Source organism: Podarcis cretensis (assembly GCF_951804945.1).
Source record: "Podarcis cretensis genome assembly, chromosome: Z".
NCBI classification, from domain to species: domain Eukaryota; kingdom Metazoa; phylum Chordata; class Lepidosauria; order Squamata; family Lacertidae; genus Podarcis; species Podarcis cretensis.
This window is the reverse complement of record NC_137184.1, coordinates 8,102,036-8,122,958: the sequence shown is the minus strand read 5'-3', so window position 1 is coordinate 8,122,958 and position 20,923 is coordinate 8,102,036. Positions and strand designations below refer to the sequence as shown.

At 45.7% G+C, this 20,923-nt stretch overlaps 1 protein-coding gene and 1 long non-coding RNA gene across 6 annotated transcripts in view; one reads left to right on the top strand and one right to left on the bottom strand.

The window, feature by feature from the left end:
- WHRN (whirlin) overlaps nt 1-20,923 on the bottom strand; it is a 123,340-nt gene that overhangs the window by 89,811 nt on the left and 12,606 nt on the right. The gene's annotated exons all lie outside the window — the stretch shown is intronic.
- Nucleotides 4,895-5,895, top strand: LOC307207401. 3 transcript variants are annotated; one of them, XR_013834670.1, is made up of 3 exons: nt 4,895-5,207; nt 5,376-5,515; nt 5,836-5,895. It is a non-coding gene; the product is annotated as an uncharacterized lncRNA (long non-coding RNA). The 3 variants fall into 3 exon arrangements; XR_013834671.1 differs by having other exon boundaries at nt 5,376-5,669; nt 5,836-5,854; XR_013834672.1 differs by lacking the exon at nt 5,836-5,895 and adding an exon at nt 5,684-5,695.

The window sequence follows — 20,923 nt, the reverse complement described above, 5'->3', positions numbered from 1 at the left end:
AAATACCATAGCTCAATGGTGGAGCATCTGCTATGTGTGCAGAAGGTTGCAGTCCAATAAATAGCATCTCAAGCCAAGAGAATGGACTAGCAGGTGATGGCAAAGATTCTCCAGCTGAGATAATGAAGAATTGCTGTAGGGTAGATTGGAGTAGCCCTCCAGATGTTGTTGCACTCTAACTTCCACCAAAATCCAGCCAATATGGACAGTAGTCCCGGATGTTCAGAAATGGAGTCCAAGACCATCTGAAGGACAACACGCTGGTTACATTGGACTGAGCAAGAGGGGTGAAATAGTCTGGCCTGATACAAGGTAGCTCCCTACATTGCTACAGCTTCACTGGCTCCCGGTGGAGTACAGGATCAGGTTTAAGGTTCTGGTTTTAACCTGTAAAGCCCTATACGGCCTAGGACCCTCGTACCTACGGGACCGCCTCTCCTGGTATGTCCCACGGAGGACCTTACGGTCTTCAAATAAAAACATATTGAAGATCCCGGGCCACAGGGAGATAAGGCTGGCCTCAACCAGAGCCAGGGCTTTTTTGGCTGTGGCCCCGATCTGGTGGAACGCTCTGTCACAAGAGACTAGGGCGCTGTGGGACTTGACATCTTTCTGCAGGGCCTGCAAGACAGAGCTGTTCCATCAGGCCTTTGGCCAAGGCACAGTCTGACCCCCCTCCTTCTGTAACCCTCATAGAACTCTAGCCTTGGTTGGCCATTTGGTCAGCCTACATGGCCCTTCACTTCATCAAATCTGGCCCTCTTCGAAAAGAGTTTGGACACCACTGTTTCTAAAAAAGCCTCAAATGTTTAAGCTTTCCTCACAGGGGAGTTGTTCAATCTCCTTGATAATAATAATAATAATAATAATAATAATAATAATAATAATAATAATTTATTATTTGTACTCTGCCCATCTGACTGGGTTGCTCCAGCCACTCAGAAGCTTCCAACATATATAAAATCATAATAAAACATTAAACCTTAAAAAGCTTCCCTGCCTTCAGATGCCGCTGAAGTGATTATCACTTTGTTTGCCTAACTCAAAGCAGATTTGTATTGCTGGCGGTTCAGATCCCCTGTAGTGCAGACTGGAAAGCACCAAGACAATGAGGGACACATATGAGATGTCAAGTTACATATTGCTGATTCCAATAAAGAACCCCCTTAGTGCTCTCTGGAAAACATTTTTGTATGAAAAGTGCAACCTTAATGCAATTTCTTTCTAACCAATAGACTATTGCAGGGACGTCCAACTTCCAAGAGACTGCGATCTCCCACTATAAATAAACTGGCAGTGATCTACCCATTGAATTGACCAGAGTTGTTGAGCTTTTTTGGGGGAAGGAAGACCCAAAGTTGTTGAGCATGCTAAATGGCACCCATGGCCAAATTGAGACTCCTGGCATGAAGGTATTTCACCTCAGTAATGAGACTTGCTGCCTCCCAGCACCACCCAGGGGTGCAAGTGTGCCTGTGTGCATAACAAAGCATTGCACTCCTCCACCCAGGAGCATCTATCCAGTTTGCAAACCCTCCTTCCATATACAGCCTCCCCTTCATAAATAGCAAGTTGTCTGCTAATAGATTATAATCACCAGGATGTACAGTTAGGAGTAATGAGAGCCAAGAAGCAGGAGCCAGTGAGATTTCATAAGGGCGATCAATCCTTTCCTAATGCAATCATTTAATTATCTTCAAGTCTAGTATGATTTAAGTAAATTGCCTCATTTTTCTGAAAGAAAGAAGAGTTGGAAGCTGGGAATGGGAGAGGAAGAGAAGGAAAGTACACTTTTAGAATAGCATTCTTTCCTCACTTTAACTTTGCTGAGTCATAAATAGAAATAGACTGACAGAGAACAGCTTGGGGCTCTATTAAATTGATTTGCAATACAGCATTTTATTAGCTGCAATCAATGACTGTGACATACGCCATCCTTCACATAGATCCATTTATGTCAATAACTGCTCCCACTGGTTGGTGTCGAGCCACGGCAATGGAATGCAACCCAGTGGCATAACAGAACTGGTCAGTCCTTTTTCCAGAGCAGGTTCCTAATTGTATGCTCTCCACCCCCTCAATGGGACACACAACACATGTTTTAAATCATCTTTGTGAAGTTATAGGCAACTTTGGGAAAGGAGCTGGCAACATATGAGTTTTCCCTTGTAACAAGAAAAATTGGGGGATAAGAGGGTGTGTGGTGACAGTATGGTCACATCCACACTGTATATTTAAAGGCTTCTTATATCTCCCGCCAGGGAATCCTGGGAACTGCAGTTTGTTGAGGGTGCTGACCTCACAAACCTACCCCTCTGAGCAACCTTAACAAATTAAACCTGCCAGGATTTTCCATGACTGCTGAGGTGATGTCATAGTGCTTTTTGATGCACGATGTGGATATGAGCTATCATAGAACCCTAGAGCAGGAGGAGCTAGAGCAGGTGTGTGCACCATGTGGGTCATCTAGCCCCAACCTTGTGGTGCTTTGCAGTTAGTTTGGACTGCAATTCCAATCACTGATACATCACTGACCATGATGAAAACTGAAGTCATAAGAGCATAATAAGAGCCTAATGGACCTGGCCAATGGCACGTCTTGTCCAGCATCCTGTTCTCACAGAGGTCAACCAGAAGCCTCAATGAGTAACTCCATGGAGTTTCTTTCAACTCACTTGTGGAGACAACTCAGAGGTGATTGAGAAGAAAAAGGGTAACGACAAGGAGGAAGACGGGATTGTGACTATATTGTCAACATCAAAGCAGCAGGAATATAAGATGATTGGACTCCTACCGATCTCGAAGCATGGGTACCCCCCACAAAAAATTATAATTAGGCAAAATATTTGGATTTTATGATTTGTATTGTTATAATTTGGAATAATTTGTATGATATGATTTGATAAATGGAAATTTAATAAAAAATTTTTTTTAAAAAAAATGAGTAGCTCCATGGAAGCAGAACATAACCATCATGGCTAGTAACCATTGATAGTCTTTAGCTCCATGAAATTGAGCAATCTTCTTTTAAGCTGGTGCTTGTCACTGCCTCCTGATTTTTGATCCAAAAGTTGTCTTTGTTTTAGAGCAGTTTTGGCTCAGCATTTGTCAACATGTCAGTATGTTACTTGCCTTTTGCTGCTCATGTTGCTTTCTCTGCCCACCCTTTTCTCCACACCCTGGTTTCAGTACTGCTGAGGGACAGGGAAATCTCTCCATTTTGGTTTCTCATTTTTTCCGCTTTACCACAGTATATGCATTTTTGTACAAATTACTCGGCATTGCAAAATTCAGTGGACACTTTTGAAGGATGACTGTGTGTTGGTAGGGTTCTAGCCAACTAACATTTACTCACAGGTAGACCTATTGGGCTGCATACAAATAGGTTTACACAGAATTGTAGGGTGGCGCTGTGGGTTAAACCACAGAGCCTAGGGCTTGCCGATCAGAAGGTCGGCAGTTCGAATCCCCACGACGGGGTGAGCTCCTGTTGCTCGGTCCCAGCTCCTGCCAACCTGGCAGTTTGAAAGCGCATCAAAGTGCAAGTAGATAAATAGGTACCGCTCTGGCGGGAAGGTAAATGGTGTTTCCATGCACTGCTCTGGTTCACCAGAAGTGGCTTAGTCATGCTGACCACATGACCCGGAAGCTGTATGCCAGATCCTTCGGCCAATAAAGCGAGATGAGTGCCGCAACCCCAGAGTTGTCCATGACTGGACCTAATGGTCAGGGGCCCCTTTACCTTTACCTAGACCTATTGGATTGCATACAGGTAGGTTTATACAGAATTATAGAGTTGGAAGGGATACTAAGAATCATCTAGTAGTTCAACCCCCTGCAATGCAGGAATCATAACTAAAGATTTCCTGACACATGGCCATCCAACCTATTTTTAAACATAAAAGGAAGGAGAGTTCACCATCTTCTCAGGGAGTCCACTGCCAAACAATTCTCACTGTCAGAGAATTCTTCCTAATGTTCAGTCAAAATCTCATTTCTTGTAATCTGAAACCATTGATTCAAGTCCTACACCCAAGGGCAGCATAAAGCAAGCTTGTGCCAAGATCCATTTGATGGCCCTTTAGATATTTGAAGATGGCTGTTATATGACCTTGCAGTCTTCTCATCTCTTCTCCAGGCCAAACATACCCAAATACCTCATAAGGCTTGGTTTTGCTCAGAGTAAAGTCATTGAAGTTGCCTGTTCACACTCAGCCAGGATGGTGTAGTGGTTAAGAGCAGTAGACTCATAATCTGGTGAACTGGATTCGCTTCCCTGCCCCTCCACATGCAGCTGCTGGGTGACCTTGGGCTAGTCACACCTTTTTGAAGTCTCTCAGCCCCACTCACCTCACAGAGTGTTTGTTGTGGAGGAGGAAGGGAAAAGGAGATTGTTAGCCACTTTGAGACTCCTTCGGGTAGTGATAAAGTGGGATATTAAATCCAAACTCTTCTTCATAATGAAATGAGTACCGTATTTTTCCTTCTATAACACGCAGATTTTTTCTTCTAAAAAGGAAGGGGAAATGTCTGTGCGTGTTATTGAGCGAATGTGTGGTCCCTGGAGCCAAATGGTGCAAGGGGAGGCAAAAAAAAAGCAGGCAAAAATCGCGCGTCTCCTAGAAGAGAAAGCTGAAAAGAGGAAGTGGCTGCTTTCCTGCATTCTGCCTCAGGGTCTTACTGCCCACCCACCTCTGTTTCCTTGCTGTGTTTGCTCAAACGGAACAAAGAGCAGGGAAAGCCCCTCCCCTCCAGGCAAGCAGAGGGGAAAGCTGAAAACATGCAGGAGGGAGAGAGAGAGAGAGAGAGAGAGCGCACGAGCTGGCTGGCTTGGGTGGGTAGGTGAGGGAAAACTTTTGCCTTCCTTTCCTCCCTACCCCTCTCCTACATTCTTAGCCAGCTGCTTCTCTGCACACCCCTCTCGTGCTCCTTGTCCGTTCTGTGTTTTTCCTTCCCTCCCCACTTAAAATGTGGTTAAAAAGCATGGATCCACATGGATCCTCAGGATCTTTGCATTGGGTCACCCCAAATTCACCATAAGATCACATAGCATGTCCATGGCTACAGCCTGCCCCCCCAAAATCACGCACCCACTGTTGCCTGGGGCTGCAATGGTGCAAAAATGTGGTTAAAAAGCATGGATCCACATGGATCCTCAGGATCTTTGCATTGGGTCACCCCAAATTCACCATCAGATCACATAGCATGTCCATGGCTACAGCCTGCCCCCCCAAAATAACGCACCCACTGTTGCCTGGGGCTGCAATGGTGCAAAAACGTGGTTAAAAAGCATGGATCTACATGGATCCTCAGGATCTTTGCATTAGGTCACCCCAAATTCACCATCAGATCACATAGCATGTCCATGGCTACAGCCTGCCCCCCAAAAATCACGCACCCACTGTTGCCTGGGGCTGCAATGGTGCAAAAACATGGTTAAAAAGCATGGATCCACATGGATCCTCAGGATCTTTGCATTGGGTCAGCCCAAATTCACCATCAGAGCACATAGCATGTCCATGGCTACAGCCTGCCCCCCCAAAATCATGCACCCACTGTTGCCTGGGGCTGCAATGGTGCAAAAACGTGGTTAAAAAGCATGGATCTACATGGATCCTCAGGATCTTTGCATTAGGTCACCCCAAATTCACCATCAGATCACATAGCATGTCCATGGCTACAGCCTGCCCCCCAAATCACACACCCACTGTTGCCTGGGGCTGCAATGGTGCAAAAACGTGGTTACAAACCATGGATCCACATGGATCCTCAGGATCTTTGCATTGGGTCAGCCCAAATTCACCATCAGAGCACATAGCATGTCCATGGCTACAGCCTGCCCCCCAAAAATCACGCACCCACTGTTGCCTGGGGCTGCAATGGTGCAAAAACATGGTTACAAACCATGGATGCACAGGGATTCTCAGGATTTTTGCATTGGGTCACCCCAAATTCTGTGGCCACAGCATGAAGCACAAAAATGATACATCCACTGTTTCATTCAGAATGTTTTTTCCCTTGTTTTCCTCCTCTAAAAACGATGTGCGTGTTATGGTCAGGTGCGTGTTATAGAGCGAAAAATACGGTAATCTAGCGGCTAGCCCAATTCACTTAGTTGTGGTAATGCTACAGCTATTCACAGTGGGATACAAGGAGCTTTAACTACAGCTCAGCACTTTTGTTTCCCCTTAAAAACCTCTTTGATCTAACCACAATGGACTCTGGAGCACACTATCTATTTGAAGAACGGGACTCACAACAAAAAGGGAGGTAAGCATCCACTTACATTGTGCAAAATGATTTCATTCCCACATTACAAGCAATAAAAGGCTTGTGGGAATGAGGAAAAGCTTTCCACTTTGTTCTGCCAGCAACGCCATTCAAACAAATCACTGAGTGATGGGGCAAGCACAATGAATACACAGGAGGCATCATGGTGCTAGCCTTTTTCAGAATGAAATGTGCATGCAGTTAGAGTACAGTGTGCTTGTTCATTTACTTGCATGTGGCCTGGGTGGCCTTTCTCTGAGATAAAACCCTAGGGCAGAGCTTTCCAAACTTTTCGTGTTGGTGACACACTTTTTAGACATGGTTCATTTTGCAACAGAGCCTCTTGGGCTTGCCGATCAGAAAGTTGGCAGTTCGAATCCCCACAACGGGATGAGCTCCCATTGCTCGGTCCCTGCTCCTGCCAACCTAGCAGTTCGAAAGTATGCCAGTGCAAGTAGATAAATAGGTACTGCTCCAGCAGGAAGATAAATGGCATTTCCGTGTGCTGCTCTGATTCACCAGAAGCAGCTTAGTCATGCTGGGCACATGACCTGGAAACTGTCTGTGGGCAAACGCCAGCTCCGTCAGCCAGTAAAGCAAGATGAGCGCTGCAACCCCAGAGTCATCTGCAACTGGACTTAATGGTCAGAGGTCCTTTAATTTCACTGTACTAGCAAACCAGAAGTTAAGTTACCCACTTTCCAGCTCCTGGAGGAGCCCAGGGAGCATTCGCACAACACACCTGCACACTGCAGCCAACACACAGTTTGGAAAGCTCTGCCGTAGGGTGTATTTCATGGAGAGAAGAAGAAAAAGTTCTCTGCAAAATATATTCTCCTGTTTAGCAGATAATGGGGGGGGGGGGGAGTTGTGCTACAAGACAGGGTGATTCTTTTCTCCCAATCAGAGTGAAGGTATGAACACTATCCTCTTTTTGACTTGGCTTTGTAATGTCATCACATAACCAAATGTGCTTTGCCCAGCCTTCAAAGCTTTCTTCTTCTTTTTGCATCTGATTGCTTCTGCATTGCCTACGGGTGTTTTTTGTTCTGTTAGAGGAGACAGGTGAACTGTAATAGGTTGAACAACCATGGCACCAGGCCCTCTGGGCCCAATTAAAGAAAGACAGTTAAGAAAAAAGTTTCTTGTAGCAGTGGTGGCAGCAGCAACAGAGCCAGTCTGAAGCATGACTTGGCTGAAGGAAGCAAACAGAAGTAACCATGGATTGAATGGTTGAAATGTTTCAAGAAGGGCAAGCATTGCAGAGAAGTGGGGTGGAGAGTTGGGTTGCTCCAGAACCACTTCCCCATCCAGGGACAACTTTTCCTTGCTGACAGATCTGTGTAATGCCAGACAGGAAAAGCTGTAGTCAGTGGTACAGCATTCATTCTGCATGCAGAAGGTCCTAGGTGTAACCCCTGGTGTAATAAAAACGTAATAGATAAAGTGGGAATAGATAGTATGTGCATAGGAGTACAACCTTTTTTTACACTGAGTGCATCCTAGATTAGAAGCTCGTAAGGCACTGAGGAGGCAGGATGAAAACTAGGGCCTCTGGCAAGCAGTTTTCATAGTCTTGCCTCCTGCATCACCAGCACTGCTGTCACTCAGTAAACCAGGCAGACTAGGCACTGTGGTTCAAGACTGCCCTCCGGCCTCCTTTTGTATCTCAAATACAGTAAGATGACTCCAAAGGCCTATAAGGACACACCAGGTCGCAAAAAGCCCTGAAAACCCAGTTTGTCTTGACATGGTATGATTATCATTTTGTGGTAATGCGGAAGTGGCCTTTTTCACCAGTGCTATGGAATGCACTCCCTGCCGAAAAATTAGAGGCCCCCATCTGCACTGGCATTCTGCTAGCCTTTGAAGACATACCCGTCTACACAGCCATTCCCCTGAACTCTCATCCTGAGCATCCTATTTTTAATTGCTGTGTTATTTTAATGCAATATAATGGGACTGAGCGTCTTAATTGTGGATGTTTCTATTTTAATTTTAGTGCACCTGGTTTTTTTATAGTTTACAAACCACTCAGAAGCCTCTTTTGGCATTAAGCAGTATAGGGATGAATGGATATGGTTAAGTGAGAGCAGGGGCTTTGAAATTGCTCATTAACAATTAGCAGCACCTGGACAGCAGGCTGAGCTGGCACACAGGTCACCTGGTGATGTTCTTCCCTGCTATGGCAAGATGTATCTTTAATTTAAATCATAGTGATCATTTCTAATTTCACATAGCAAATTCATATTTTAATGCGTATCAGTACCATGTCTTACCCTCTCTGCTTTTTGGGTATGTGTATTTGATAAAACTCCTGTCTTTTGATGACGTATAAAAGGTTATCCTAGTTGCCAGTACTACAGATATAATAATTTATTTATTTTTAAATGTCTTAGCTATCAAAGTTGGGCAGGTGCTGCTTGAACAACTTGGTCAATGACCCAAGACTGAAGAGTGCCAGTTAACGTACATTGTCAACAGAGGCAGCTTTGCAATAAAGCAGCATAATTTTCCTGAGTGTTGGGTGGGGATAGGAAGGAGGTAATGAGACTCTTTCAGTCTTTGCAAGGGAGATGAACAAATAACACATTCAGCTGTGAATTATTTCTGCATGATGCAGCTCTATTATCTCTCAAAATGTATTCCAGTGGGGGCTGGGGAAATGACATATTATTTCATCTTATTGTGTGGTTAAGTTGATGTCAAGTCCCTTTCATTTTGTATTGAGAAGTTTTCAATTTTATAAAACGATCAAAGCCAAGAGGAAGAAAGCATATAGAGGGAAAGGAGGGGAGAGGAGGGGTGGCGGAATATAGAAGGGATAAAGGTGGGCTGGGGGACAGTCTTCATTGGCAGGGTGAAATCATCATCACAATCATTTGCCTTCTACACATGCATCTGAAGGCAATGTACAAAAGAAACAGCTTAAAGAAAACAGTGAAGAACAACACAAAAACCTGCAGATATATTTAAAACAAAAGAAGAACAAAAGGCAATGCAAAATAAACACCCACAGCGTAAGACCCATTGATCCATCTGGGAACAAAAATACCTTCAATTGCCTGAAGTACAGATCATGGGTGCCTGTTATAGGGGCAGCTACTGTGAAGGCCCTTCTCTAAGTTCTTCTAAAGACTGCTTCGTTGCTCCAGTCTGGTCGTGCTACAAACCAAACTGCAGTGACATTTGTTACTATATTTTTAAGATGGCTGGTGTGTTAAGCACCAGCCTGTCAAGTTAGGTTGGTCAGCTGGAGAAGGTTTTAGTTTAAGCTTATTAATAATGCACCTGTTCTAAATGACTTTGTTGTTGAATCTGGATTGTCATATAGAAGATGATGCATGGTGCCAGGAGCAAAATAGTGTGTGGTTTCCTCTGAGTGCTGGGAACCACAGGCAGAGAGACCACTGTTGTTGTGCTCAGGTACTATCTGTGGGCTTTCTACAGGCATCTGGTTGGCCACTATGGGAACAGGATGCTGGACTAGATGGGCCACTGGCCTGATCTGGCAAGCTCTTCTTTTGTGCTTCAGAATAGTAAAGGTAAAGGGACCCCTGACCATTAGGTCCAGTCACGGACAACTCTGGGATTGCAGCGCTCATCTCGCTTTATTGGCTGAGGGAGCCGGGGTACAGTTTCCGGGTCATGTGGCCAGCATGACTAAGCCGCTTCTGGCGAACCAGAGCAGCGCAAGGAAATGCCGTTTACCTTCCCGCCGGAGTGGTACCTATTTATCTACTTGCACTTTGATGTGCTTTCGAACTGCTAGGCTGGCAGGAGAAGGGACCAAACAACGGGAGCTCATCCCTTTGCAGAGATTCAAACCACCCTTTTAGGCTAGTCAAATAAACACAGGGCAGTGGTGATCATTAGCTCAGCCTTGTTAGCTCTGTCAACCATCCTGATCGATTCATTGATCAATGGGGCAAAGCATTTCCTTGAAATCTCTCTTGTCAGGCCCCTTAGTTCCAGGCTGCTTAGACCTGCCCATCTCCTTCGCTGTGTGTGTCCCTTGATGCAATGCAATGAGGTCCCCCCAGTGCCAGAGCTGAGGCACTTTACACTCTTTTTGATGGCTGCTGGGTTTTTAAAAAGGTCACTCCGTCCAGCAGCCAAGCGAAGGGAACATTAAAATAATTACTGGGAGATTTGAGTCAGGAAACGAGAGAGAGGGAGAGAGAGAGAGAGAGAGAGAGAGAGAGAGAGAGAGAGGCCAACTTCGCATAATTGGTGTGCTAGACAAGTGTTCCAGAAGAACACTGCAAAGTAAATGCATCTCAAGAAAATAAAATAAGCCCTCCAAAGAACATATTTCATCTTTCAGTAACCTAAGCCTGGCATGGTCCACATTTGAAGTTGCTCAGGCAGAGAGAAGGAAGAAGCACATAAACCTATTAGACTGAGAGGCAGCTCAGGTGGTTTTCTATCAGAGCTTTGATGTATTTCTATTACTTGGGCTTCATTTTGTTGTCTTGCCCCCCCCCCCTTCTCTTTTAGGGATTAGGTGAAGATGCTCTTCTGCAAAATGTGAAATCATGGATCCGTACCTCAGTTGCTTGCACTGGAGTTGGTTGCGACAGTCTGCTCTGAGAACACAGCAATGCTTGGTTGAAAAATAGTAGTCAGGCAGAAGAATGTGTCCTAGCCAGCCAGATTGACTCTTTCTGTATTGGGGATAGATCAAATGCCAGGGTTGGGGAATCTTTGGCCCGTCAGACAATGTTGGACTCCCAATTCCCATCAGGCCCAGCCAACATAGTCAATGGTCAGGGATGATGGAAGCTGCAGTCCAGCAACATATGGAGGTCCACACATTATCCATCTCTGGTTTATCCAGCATGTTCCAGCTGTTCATAATTTAACAAAGAGACAAAGAGTGTCCCTTGCCCCTATAACAGGCACCCATGATCTGTACTTCAGGCAATTGAAGGTATTTTTGTTCAAACAGCACTTCTGAGAGAACTCCTAGGCACTCATACTGTAGTTATTCTGAACTGAGTTTAGGAGAGTTTGCCCATCACTAGTTGCCCTTTCTATTAATTTATTCATATAGTAAATGATTAAATTGTATAGTAACATCAACATAAGTCAGGGAGAGGGAACCTGTGGCCTTCTAGACATCATTGGACCTTAACTCCCATCAGCCCAAGCTATCATGGCAAAATGTCAGGGAAGATTTGAGCAGGGGTCCACCAACATCTGGAGGACCACAGGTTCCCCATTCCTGATGGGTGTGGCCATTTACAGAGTAATATAAGCAAAAATAGGTCCTTGATCCAAAGAAAGCACATCAGTAGGGAAGGGAGAATGATAGAAGGAAAGGTTAACAGGGGACATGATCATTTTATTTGGAACACTAAAGAGTGTTGTCGATATCAAGGAGGAAAATGCAAGATACCCATGCAGCCACTCCAAAAAGGGTCATATCAGAGCAGTAAATTGTACATATAACCCATCCGCTTGTCGTCTCTTTCACCCTGATTTATGGGCTGCCTTATCTCGGCAGCAACATTCTACTCTAAAAAGGTAACATATCTTTAGGCAAGCTTTTAGGTGGAGGGAAAATATATGACAGTATTGTTTTCAGAGCCAGAGACTGAAATTGAGAAAGAATGAATATTTAGGTGATAAAGCTGGAGGGGAGGGGGGAACCACCCGATCCACATATATTTCAGCTCATCTCAATTTGTAGAAGGAAGGATGTTACAATGAGCCAAAACAAGCAGCATTTAAAAGAGACATAACAAGCAAAAACATCTGCCTTTGCTGACAAAAAGCTAAGCAGCCTGTGAAAAGTTTTTAAAAAGACTCCAGGAACATAGACCTCAAGGTATTTATTATCCGCCCACTTGTCAGAATGAATGACTGGAACAACCTAGGCTTTCTTCCCTCCATAGCCTGCACTATGAGATGCTGCATTCATCAGATCAGAGCAGTGGTGTGGTGTGTTAAACCAGCATATGGACTATGTCTTTCACATGCCACTTGATGCTTGGCAAGCATGCAAGCATGTAACCAATAAGCATGTAAATACTTCACGCCAGCAAGATGTGCTACTTAAGAGAGTGAGTCAGCATCACTTTTACCCCTGTGGGCCACCAGAATGATCGGTTTTATTCATCAGGCAAAGAACTGATTGCTGCCAATTTTAACCACTGAGGATTCTGTACTTCCAGAAGTGTCTGGCAACAATCAGCAACTACTGCTCCGAGCTCAAACTGTGGCATTAGGGACCAACAACCCTTTGTGAACAATGATACTTCTCTCTTGCACATGCCTTGGGCTGTACAGTGTAGACCTTATGTTGGGGACAGTGGTGCAATTAGACTTGATGGTTAAAAAAAAACCCTCAGAGCAGTTTAAGAAGAGAATAAAACAACTTAAGTACTGTATCTGGAAAAACAAAAATAATTTTAAAATATTCAGAAAAAAATAAATAAAACCAGTGATAAACTGACGACATCAGCATTACACATATTTGTTGAAACAAAAATGTTTTAGAGGTGCCGAAAGTACAGTGAAGGCTCCTGGCTAATGTCAATAAGCAAGGAGTTCCAAAGTGTAGTGCTTTATTTATCCTTGGCAGATTAGCAGGGGCAAGTGCTCTTTAGATTGGGGGGGGGTGTTTCAGAGGGCTGCATTCTCTACTGGGCAACCTCTGGCCACATTCCAGGGGTGAGTAGAGCCAGAGGCAAAAGTGGGCAGAGCTATAAATGTGACTCTTACTTTTTGTACAGTGGACTAGGTTGTACACACACTCTCTCGCCCCTCTTTGTCCTCTAGCCAGAGAAGCAAGAAGTACAACCAGAGTACAAGGACCTATTCTAGCTAAGCAAACCATCTCAAGAGTGTACAAAGCAGTGATGGTGTTGCATGGGGCTCGGGAAAGTTATCACCTGGAAAGAATGCTGAGGGCCAGAGAGAGGCCAGGAGGGCCAGAATTGGCCCCGGGACATGAAGTTCCCCAGCACTCTTCCCAGTTCCAAGTTTCAGCCTTCATAACCTGGGGAAGCCAGCAGCCTTGTCATAATCTTTCCTTTGACCTGGTCTCCAAGAGTGTGTGGTTCCCAACCATCCCAGCAATTAGGAGGCACTGTTGCTCTCCTCCCACACTTAGGGGGAAAATGGTAAGGGCTGCCCTTTGGGGTCTCCTGGATTCTGCACCCACCTGGTGTCGTTCAGAGTGGACCCCTTCTCCTGCCCACCACAATGGTCTTTGATTCCCATTTCAAACATCAAATAGATGTGATTCTCCTTTGCTCCTGATGTGAATCTTCCCTCCTCCACAGCTTGTTCACTATGTAGATCCTTATTCCCCTCTTGCTCCAGGTGTAGCTCTTCACCCACCCCCAGAATTTTGTGGTTCACTTCAGGTGCTAAAATGTATCAGGTCGCCCTGTTCCCAGCTCCTGGCTCAACATGGACCAGCCCTGGCCACCGGCGGAGCAAGCCGATCAGGTGCCTGGGGCAGCATGGATACCCTGCGCCCAGGGGCAGGGCCAGCCACCCATGGGGGCACCACAGGGCCTCCAAGGAGTCTGCCTGCCAGTGTGGTGTAGTGGTTCAGAGTGGTGGACTCCTAATCTGGTGAACCGTGTTTGATTCCCCGCTTCTCCACATGCAGCTGCTGGGTGACCTTGGGCCAGTCACACTTCTCTGAAGTCTCTCAGCCTCACCCACCTCACAGAGTGTTTGTTGTGGGGGAGGAAGGGAAAGGAGAATGTTAGCCGCTTTGAGACTCCTTCGGGTAGTGATAAAACGGGATATCAAATCCAAACTCTTCTTCTTCTCCCACTCAGCCACCCTACAGGTGAGGGGAAAGCAACGGGCAGACCGATTGGGGCAGCACGGAGCCTGCAGGTGCCCAAGCCACCTCATCACTCCCAGGAGAGACACGTGGCTCAGGCATGCTGCAGACCCCGTGGTAAGTGCCACCCACCATTTTGTCACCCCCCTCAGTGGGGACACCCGGGGAGCACTGCATCTAACGCACCCTCCTTGCTACACCCCTGGCCCTGGCATGAACAAAGGAGGCAAATTATTGGTCTACGAAGCTTGGACATCAGACCTCATTCATAAAAAGCAATCATGATTCAAAACTGTATGTCCAGCTTTACCATTTTATTTTACAACATGTGTATTAAAAGGAGACCACACACAAGAGGATTCTGATGAAAAATATGCTGAACAATCACATCACGATTATTTTTATTTATTATTTTGCATCATTTTATGTGTACACGTAACACTTTTCTCTGTTGCTGCTGCAGTTATATTTTATTGTCACACTGAGCTTGTGCAATACGCTTCTACTAAATTCTCGCCTGCTTTGGGATTACACTGCAAAAAAAAAAGTGGGTTAGAAAGCATTCTGGAACATAGAACCAGAGACCCCTGTGGGTCATCTAGCCCACCGCCTTGCAACGCAGGAATCACAGTCGAGGAATTCCTGGCAGAATATATTTGTTGAAAAACTTGTTTCATTCTAACAGAATGTACTGTCTCAGGAGGTGGTGGGTTCTGCTCCACTGGAGGCTTTTAAACGGAGGTTGGATTATTATATCTCAGGGGTTTCAAACAGAGGTAGTTCCCCTTTCTTCATGCCATCCATGATTTTTTTTTTTAAAAAAACAATTTTATTAAAGATTTCTTAATTTACAAATATACATGCATTGTCTCTTTTTTCAAGTTGCGTTTTCTACAGATCAGTTTCATTTGTTGCAAGACATAGGTGTTGCATGCAGTATTAAGTTCAGAAGGAAAGAGGGGGAGAGGAGTGGTGAGTGGGGTGGTGTCATAATGCTTCTATTTTTCTACTTAGTGTATGTGTGGGGTTTTGTGTCAGCATCACTTGTGTGGGTTCTCTTTCTGTTCGCTTGTTATATTTCCTTTGTGCAGTGGCCTAGGGTTTGGTTGGTTGTCTTTGGTTGGCTGTAGTAAGATTTGTTTATGTGTGTGAGTGTGTGAGGGAGTGGATTTTTTGGATCAGATTAGCCAGATGTGAATGCTGTCAGCAGATTCTTGTTGTCTTGTTGGGCTGTGTATGTGATGAAGAGGAACCATAGTGGGGTGAAGGCATCTTCTTCTATTTGTCCCTGTGTTAGTTTCAGTTTATTGGTTAATTTTTCTAGTAAGGCTGTTTCCCATACTATTTGGTACCATTGGTCCATGTTTACTCCTGACAAGTCTCTCCAGTGCCTGGCTATGAGGCTTCTGGCTGCTGAGAGAAGGTGGGTTATGAGCTCTCTAATGTGAGTGGGCATTATTATCTTGTAAGATGTTTAGTAGGGCCAGTTCTGGGGTGACTTCTAATACTTGCTTAGTTATTTTGCATATTTCCTGTACGACTGATATCCAGAAGAGTTGGATTCCTTTGATGTCTGTGGATGCCTGGATTTGGATTGCTAGGGGTTCCAGAGTCAGAATGAAGACAGGCAGTGGGCATCCTTGTTTTGTGCCTCTTTTGATAGCTATGGTATTAGAGTCCATACTGTTAGTCCTTCATTTTGCTGAGGCTTGGGAGTTTTGAGGGCCTGTAAAAAGTTGGGCAGGACGCGGGTGGCGCTGTGGGTAAAACCTCAGTGCCTAGGACTTCAGAGCCAGTGTGGTGTAGTGGTTAAGAGCGGTAGTCTCATAATCTGGGGAACCGGGTTCGCGTCTCCGCTCCTCCACATGCAGCTGCTGGGTGACCTTGGGCTAGTCACACTTCTTTGAAGTCTCTCAGCCCCACTCACCTCACAGAGTGTTTGTTGTGGGGGAGGAAGGGAAAGGAGAATGTTAGCCGCTTTGAGACTCCTTAAAGGGAGTGAAAGGCGGGATATCAAATCCAAAATCTTCTTCTTCTTCTTCTTCTTGCTGATCGCAAGGTCGGCAGTTCGAATCCCCGCGGTGGAGTGACCTCCTGTCTTTTGGTCCCAGCTCCTGCCCACCTAGCAGTTCGAAAGAACCCCTAAGTGCAAGTAGATAAATAGGTTACCGCTTTATAGCGGGAAGGTAAACGGCGTTTCCGTGTGCGGCGCTGGTGCTGGCTCACCAGCTGCAGCTTCGTCACACTGGCCACGTGACCCGGAAGTGTCTTCGGACAGCGCCGGCTCCCGGCCTCTTAAGCGAGATGAACGTGCAACCCTAGAGTCAGACACGACTGGCCCGTACAGGCAGGGGTACCTTTAAAAAGTTGGGACCAAATCTAATGTTGGTTTTACTGCTAGTAGCTATTGCCATTCTAAGCAGCCAAAGGCTTTGAAGACGTCTAGGGACATAATCATCAGTGGGAGTTTAGTTGCCTTGCTGTGTTTGATCAGAATCAGTAGTTTCCTAATGGGGTCTGTTATATTGCGACCAGTGACAAAGGCAGTCTGGTCTGGGGATATTCATTTGTGCAGGAATTTTTTTAGGTGGTTAGCCAAGATTGATGTGAATATCTGTCATGCATAATTTTATAAATTTCTGTCATATCACTTCTTACTTGCCTTTATCTAAAAAGTCACAAACGTTGCAACCTTTCCTCATCTAGGAGTTCCTCCATTCCCTTGAGCATTTTGGTTGCCCTTTCCTGGACCTTTCCAAATCTACAATAAACTTTTCAAGTGAGGCAACTAGAAGTGTAGACAGTACTTCAAATGCAGTCACACTATGGATTTGTAAAATGGTGTTATGATATAAGCAGTTTTATTTTCAGCAGTTATTTTCAGTTCTATTCCTAGTGACCCCTGGCATGAAATTTCCCTTTTCCACAGCTGCTACACACTGGGCAGAGGCTCTCCAGGTTTTCAGTCATGAATCTCTCCCAGCACTGTCTGGAGATGGCAGGGATTGAACCAGGACATTCTGCATGCAAAGCAGGTGCGCTGCCTCTGAGTTACAGTCTCCCTTGAGATTTATGGAATGCCCCCTGTAACCTCCAACAGCATGATACTAAGCAGGCAGCTTCAGAGCTGTCATTTACTGGACACTCACAACTTAAAAACTTCCCTGAAAAGGGAAGAACTAAAAAAATAAATATCTCTTGCTGTGTTTGTTTATGGTTTTGTATTAAAGAAATTGTCTCCCTGTTTGAACATGTTAAACCTTGGGCCATTTCTATTTTACAATGCAATTGTATTTAATATGTTGGGCAAAATAGACCCTGACAACGCCATTAATTTTTGTGATTGATTCACTTCTCTGCTGCATCTAACCGCCCCCCAAAATTCCTGGACCTTCTGTCATATAGACAATCCCAGCCAATCAAGAATCACTTAAGCCCTAATTCAGTTGTTACTGCTGCGAAGGGTCACTACAAGTACAAAGGAGTTGTGGGACCAAGTCTTTAGCCCCAATGCTCTAGTTTCCTTCTGGTTTCCTACATACCCAGAGCAAGTATCTCTAGTAGAAAGACTGCTACTCTTGTGTAGCATCTCTGTGTGATCTAGATCTACGTGTGGGGATCCTACAGAAGCAGGCTTCTCACTGCAGGTGTTTGCCCTGACATTGGGAAGTCAAGAATAGCTGCATGGTAATGAAGGTAGAGCTAACGGTAGTACTTGTTGTGTCCACGAAAAGAGCTATAGTGAAACTGCTATTGCAATGCTGCACAGTCAATCAGATTTGACATCATAATGACATCACAAAGTGAAAACAAAGGCAATTGTGTGTGAGGGCAAATGCTGTTGGATCTCTACTACCCTCACTCTCAGTGAACACTTTGGAGCTACTTCCAAAGAATTACTGAAGGAGGGAGGGAGACGTAGCAAACTTTTTAAAAAGACCTATCCTTACAACCCATTTGGACTATGTATTCTAAATATTTACCTTGTTATAAATATTGGGTCTCATTTTTAATATATCTGTCCACCCTAAAACCAAGGCCACCCCCTCCAAACATCACAAATATTTATTTGGTATTGACTCAAACATGCTTCTGCGCTTAATCCCTGCAGTGTAAATCTCACAGCAGGTGAAACCGCCTTCTCATTTACTGAGGCGTAACTTCATAGATCGATGCCAGCAGATTTTAGAAGACAACTGCCACATCGAATTCGCCCTGCTTATTCCTGTGGGGTGTCATGTCACACAAACATTGAGGATGGATCTGATTGCCTATTCTCAGGAGGAAGATAGGTGGAGAATGGAGGATTAGGCAGCAGAATGTGCAATAATGAAATGGATATGGCAGGCGCAAGTAACAGCACTCATGAATAAACATCAGGAACAATGTAAATAATTCTGTGATTGCAGAATCCAAGCACAGAATCCAGCATCAAGGGTGTTATTCAGCCTTGGTTTGGTTTGGGGTTTTTTTTTTTGTTTGGTGTTATTCATCTTTGGGTTGTTTTTTTAATAGCGCATTTTGCCCTTTAGTGTTGCAAAAAGCAGCCTGGAAATATATGGGCAGCGCCTGCTGAAATTTCAAAAGTCCCTGAAAAACTGTATTGACTGGCTCTGTATTGACTTGATCAGCCCTTCAGTGTCCTGCCACACAAGAACTACTGAAGCGGACTGATTTAGGCCAGTTTTGTCCCTCTTTTTAAGAGCACAGAGATTAAACGTAAACTTGAGAGTCTATGACACCTCATCACTGCAAATGCCAAGATACCACAAAGTCTGGGTTTGTTTATTCTTGCGGGTGTTTAGGGGGGAGAATGGAAGTCTCAAGTTTATGAAAAAGGAATTAGAGCACGTGCACATGGACACACACACCCCACAGCAAGCCCGTAATTAATCTCACATCAATACAGATATTGCTTCCACAGGGATTTGTGTGTAACTCAATTTGAGCAGAAGGGGGAAATCATCAAAAAACCATCCTTCATGGTGCTAGACATGACAGCTGTGCTCCACCTCCACTGTTGGGAGGCAATATGCCTCTGAATACCAGTTGCTGGGAGTCACAAGTGGGGAGAGTTGCTGCTACACTCAGGTCTTCCTTGTGTGCTTCCTGGAAGCACTTGCCTGGTAGGGTTGCCATATTTTGAAGAGCAAAAGAGCACAGATATCCCTGGGAGACCTAACCCACCTCACAGGGTTGTTGTCAGCATGAAATGGGTGAGTACCACATTGGACGCCTTGAGCTCCCTGTGAGGAAAGTTGGACTAAATATACAATTAGCATTAGTAACAACAACAACAACAATTATTGCACTTCACATGGAGCACCAAATAGAAAAGGTTAACTAGCTTACAAACTCTCTGGATCAGCGAGGGCGGGAGAAACTGTGAGGCTGCAAGCATATTTATTTTATTTTGAACATTAGTATGCTGTCTGTGTAGGACGCGGGTGGCGCTGTGGGTTATACCACAGAGCCTAGGACTTGCCGATCAGAAGGTTGGCGGTTCGAATCCCCGCAATGGGATGAGCTCCTGTTGCTCAGTCCCTGCTCCTGCCAACCTAGCAGTTCGAAAGCACATCAAGTGCAAGTAGATAAATAGGTACTGCTCTGGCGGGAAGGTAAATGGCGTTTCTGTGCTCTGCTCTGGTTTGCCAGAAGTGGTTTAGTCATGCTGGCCGCTTGACCCGGAAGCTGTATGCCGGCTCCCTCGGCCTATAGAGCGAGATGAGCGCACAACCCCAGAGTTGTCCGTGACTGGACCAAATGGTCAGGGGTCCCTTTACCTTAACTTTATGCTGTCTGTCTGTGTATGTGTGTGTGTCCAGGAAGCTTACCCAAAAATCACCTTCCCCATTTGTTGTGGTTTAGCCCACAACCCCAATTCAATGGGTTTTCCAAATGACAACCACATGCTGTTGCATCTGCCTTCTCCCCTACGTGCTGCAGCATCTGCCCCTCAGGACTCCATACTTACCTGGCCATACGATTCCTTACTCCCATTCCCCCATCACATTCCACAACCTGGCACCCACCCGACCAGACTAGACCCAACAACAGCACCTCTCTCTAAGCCCCATGGCAACTGCCACCAGCCCCATCAAGCAGACTCTCACTCAAATCCTGTTTGAGAAAGGCGGGGAATGGTCAGACTACCGCCCGCAGTGCCTCCAAACCCGGCCTGCAACTTCACGCTCTCACGCCTAAGCGCCTGAAAGTGTTGCAAGAACAGAGACCCAAGCGCCTAGGCGAGGTGAGCAGCCAATCAGAAGCCACAGTGACGATATTCGTCCTTACTATTCCACTTTCAGGGTCTGCGCCCCCTCCCTATCTGCACCCTCTCCCAAGTAGTCACCCAGCCACCCAGAAAGAGGAAGCGGGGGAGGGGGAAGCAGGCAGCAGAAACGCGCACACACAAGCCACGCAAAGCCCCCTCGCCTTCCTCCAGAGTGTTTCAGTTAAGAGTTAAAGGTAAAGGTAAAGGTACCCCTGCCCATATGGGCCAGTCTTGACAGACTCTGGGGTTGTGCGCCCATCTCACTTAAGAGGCCAGGGGCCAGCGCTGTCTGGAGACACTTCCGGGTCACGTGGCCAGCGTGACATCGCTGCTCTGGTGAGCCAGAGCCGCACACGGAAACGCCGTTTACCTTCCCGCTGGTAAGCGGTCCCTATTTATCTACTTGCACCCGGAGGTGCTTTCGAACTGCTAGGTTGGCAGGCGCTGGGACCGAGCAGCAGGAGCGCACCCCGCCGCAGGGATTCGAACCGCCAACCTTTCGATCGGCAAGTCCTAGGCGCTGAGGCTTTAACCCACAGCGCCACCTGCGTCCCTTCAGTTAAGAGTTA